Source organism: Simochromis diagramma, unplaced genomic scaffold (genome assembly GCF_900408965.1).
Source record: "Simochromis diagramma unplaced genomic scaffold, fSimDia1.1 OVJJ01000123.1, whole genome shotgun sequence".
In the NCBI taxonomy this organism is placed as follows: domain Eukaryota; kingdom Metazoa; phylum Chordata; class Actinopteri; order Cichliformes; family Cichlidae; genus Simochromis; species Simochromis diagramma.
Window position 1 is genome coordinate 5,473,101 of NW_024386778.1, and position 4,433 is coordinate 5,477,533.

Consider the following 4,433-nt stretch of genomic DNA (forward strand, 5'->3'; position numbering starts at 1 on the left):
GACAAAGTACAACTCCACAACTTTACTAGTGAAAAAACCCCCCATCCATTTCTTTTCACTTAAACAAGCAGCTGTTTTTTATGTGCATTAAAGCTATGTAAAAATTTAACAGTGAAAATGCAAATTCCTTGCTGAAAGTTTCCAGTAGAAATGGGCTGACATATCCTGAGCATAACCATGTATAATATCCACTGAAGTTAAAAAGGGGTGCTTTGCTACATTAAACTGCAGTGTGCCAAATAAAAAAAGTCAAATACGTATTTTTCGGACCGTAAGGTGCATGGGATTATAAGGCACATTAAGCGAAACAAAGTCAGTCAGATAAATAAAACTTTATTCAACTCACACTTATTGCTTCCTCCACTTCTGTACAATTGATTCATTAATGCTGTATTCTATCACAGCTGCTCTATTCCCGTGTTGTTGCAGTATATTATTGACTAACCTTGTATTGTGGATAGATTGTCTAAATTGTTCTCCTGACTGAAGTTTGGTCCGTTTACAGCATCCAGCCATGCGACTATATTTGTCTCTAACCATCAAGAACCTGATCGAGTGAGATTAGATCTAGGAACAGAAAACGTCCATGTGGCTCACATGCAACGATTTTTGCACTTTACAGACAATGAACCAGAAAGAGAGCACGTCATATTTGGAGCAAGTACAGGAAATCAACGCATTGAAAGATGGTGGCTAATCTTACGAAGCCAGTGTATCCGGTACTGGATTGAACTATTTGACAAACTAAGAGAGGATGGCCACTTCTCAGACTCTTTCTTGGACAAATCATTGGTCCAGTTCTGTTTTCTTCACATTATACAGGTGAGTTTACATAGGTGATTGTGTAAACAACATGTATTGTAACTGTTTAATTTGTAACAACTCACACGGCCTTTGCATATTATAGAAACATCCGATATATTAAAGTACACGTGAAAAGTAGAGTGCTTTTAAAAAAACTGTTTTGTTAAAAAAAAAAAAAAAAAAAAAAAAAATTCCACATATATCAAGGAACACAAATATACATTATAACACATTGATTATTTATGTGTTTAGGTCTGTCTCTGTACTCGGTTAGCATTTTTGGTGGGTCAAAACTAAGTAAATAAGTGTGTGTGTGTGTGTGTGTGTATATAGGTATGTGTGTATATATACAGATAGATATCATTAATGTAGCTTTGAGCTACATTAATGGTGTGTAAGCTAAGAAAATCAATGTAGAAGTTAGTTGTGCTTTTGTACATTAACATTTTCATATTGTATGCCTGAAAATGTTTCTTTTGTGCATTTTGTTTTCATCTAGGAAGAATTAAATGAAGTTGCTTTGGCCTGGAATGACCACAGAATGCGCCCAGTCCACAACTCCCGAAGTCCTCATGGCCGACCATCTTTTATGTATGCCCTCCCAGACATTTATGGCGCAAGGGACTGTCTCAAACATGTCAATATGGACAAAGTTGAAGCCTGCCTTGAAGAATGCGTGTTCAAAGACTTTCCATGTGAAGAGGATGTCTTTCGTCTCTGTGTAGAACTCATGTCAGAACATAACCTGGACTTCTCAGATGATGTGTTTCATACAGTGGATCTGTATGTAAAGCTAAGGCAGTTGATGCTTACTGAGTTGGAGCTTTTGCCTTAAAGGTTAGACATCGTTATGCATTTGATTGAGGTAGCAAAAACACATTCTTTGACCCTTGTCCTTCAGGGACATCTAGGGATATTTAGGCCTTTTCCCCCCTTTGTTTGGTTTTAATTTTGCTACATTTGCTGTCTGCAACAAATATCACCCCAAAAGACACTTTTTTAATGCTGTATTTTCATATTTAAACTGTAAACGTTTTTATGAGTAATTAATTTATGGATGTTTGTCGTTTTTCGGGCACACATACATGGGTTTTGAGGGCCTGAAAATGTATTTCACAAACAGGGCCAAGTGAAAAAGGCTATAAAAATTGTATTTAATTTTTGGAGGGTTTTTTTTTTTTTTTTTTTTTTTTTGGATGGTTTATTTCAATTAAACCAATTTTTTTTTTTTTTTTTTTTTTTTTTTTTTTTTTTAAAACCTTATTATTAAAACATATGTACACATAATGTCTGTTAGACCTGCTATTTGGAGGATATGCAGCGCATGTCACCTTGGAATTATGATTTCAACTTTTTGTAAATATGCTTTTTCATCTTTCTTTTTATTTGAGTAATTATTAATGTTTTGAAATATCTCGTTATGTAGCAGTAATTTTTTTTTTCACTGTCATTTTTTCACTGCTGAGACTTTTTATATGTACTGACTGTTTTCCTGATTATGGGCAGTATAATTATATATTTTTTTTTAGCATATGGATAACCTAACTGAGTGAGATTTATGGACCTATGTTTTTTTTTTTTTTTTCAGATTGCGCCTCAGAATAATAAAAACCCAGAAATTACCAAAATGAAAGATGTAATTAGTCTCATTGAACACTTTATTATAAAACACAGATATTTTGCCATCATCTTATCTTAAAACAAAATAACAACTGTACTGTATTTATAGTAACACAAAAAACCTTAAAGTATTCTTATAAAAAGCTAATTTCAAGCACAAGACTTGGAAAAAGTACGACAATACACTCAACAAAAATATGCAATATGTTGTGCAAAAACTCAATTATTATTAAAAATACAAACAGAATGGGACAATAAAAAGAGATTGAGGATAATATGGCAAGATCCGATAACAATATCCTACAATTACTTAAAGAATAAGAACGTGTGGTCTAAAACCACTATGAAGCAAATACATTAGGCTCGAACATGAAAACAGAAATATAGGAAAATATATTTTAAATAACTACCCCATCGGCTATGCAGTTTTGAAAAAGGGGGCTATGATAAACAAGGGTTTTTTTTCAATTACAAAAATCAGGAAAAGCCAACTAAAAATCAACCTTCAGCTAAGCAATTGCTGATTTCACAGAAATCCAAAATAAAAGCATATAGGTGTGCCTTATGGCCATTCAATTTAGCAAAAGTCACCATAACCCAGATGGCTAAACAGAACTGTACAAACATAACCGTAATAAAATACAATGATATAGTAAAACCTGACTTGTAAACTGTAAAATGTGTGCACGATGATAAAACATGTAGGAGATATTGCATATATCTCCTACATGTGTACACTATATACTACATATTGCAGGGGTCTCAATCTCTAATTTTCTGGTGAACCACTACAATACATGTCATCTTGTGACATTAAATTAATAAAATTTGACAAATTAAAATTAACCTAATGCATTTTTTTAAAGTTGATTTTGGATTCAAATAATAGAAAAATTGAATAAAAGGTGGAAAAACTGCTTTCATTGTTCACATGCACACATGCTGACTGAGGAAATGGGAATGCTTATAAATGGTCTCCAGACTGCCACTCTGAGACCTCTGCAGAAATGCATTTCACAAGTGTTTAGAAAAATATTGCCTCAGTTGTAATAGGAAAACACAAAGAAGTACCTCAAATTGCATTACAGTGGTATTTCACCAAAGACTTTTTCTTGGAACTCAGTTTTTAAACACCTGAAACCTTTGCTGTGACATTCACATGGGAACACTTTCATTTTAGTTCACAACTCAAATATAATCTGTTGTAAAACAACAATGGCTTTTAAGCCATTGTCCGTGAATCAAACCTTTAGATAATGTCCATAACCCACACATTTGATTCCAACACACTGTTCATCTCCGATCTGAAGTCAGGATAGCTGTCATAATTTATCGACAGCTCCAGTACACACCCACATGTGTGTGCCACAGGTCGTCTCTGGAAACCTTTAAGTTCGTTAAACCCAATGATGATGTTCTTTCCCAGATGTAAATCTGAACCTGTGCAAAACCTGAGGAACAAACACAAATGTTCCTTCTCAGCATTCTTCACATACATAGCTGGACTGGCCATCGGGCATACCGGGCATTTGCCCGGTGGGCCGCTGGCGTTTTTTTGTTTTTATGGGCCGATGGATTTTTTTTTTTTTTTTTAGGAAGGGTATATATAATGAAAGGTGTTGGATTGGCCAATTGGTCATGATCGACTCTGGGCTGGACCAATTACAGCCGAGGAGGCCGGATGCACCCTCCCCCTTGTTTAGCAATCACGTGATTTTCGCGCATTGCATGCCGGGAACTCGTGGCACAACAATCTAAGTACCGCATCAAATGCAAGCATTTGCAGCACCGCAAAATGTTCATTCTCCGGTTCCAATACCTTCTTGTTTTTTCTTTGCCGCACAAAAAAGGAATGTATAAAACAAAAGGAGAACAATGCTGGTCCGTACAAAGACAGACTTGATGAAAAGTCAAAGAAAAGATACGAGGAAAAATCAAAGGAGTGAAAGGGTCAGACCCTTACGAGCACACAGAGTGGACAAAAGACGTTAGCGTGCTGCCTAACTTTC

General features: G+C 35.2%; 1 long non-coding RNA gene across 1 annotated transcript; it reads left to right on the plus strand.

Annotated features, from left to right (window-relative positions):
• Nucleotides 1–528: 528 nt before the first annotated feature.
• LOC120721964 lies at nucleotides 529–3,486 on the plus strand. Its single transcript, XR_005693311.1, has 2 exons — nucleotides 529–822; nucleotides 1,304–3,486. It is a non-coding gene; the product is annotated as an uncharacterized LOC120721964 (long non-coding RNA).
• The last annotated feature ends 947 nt before the right edge of the window (nucleotides 3,487–4,433 follow it).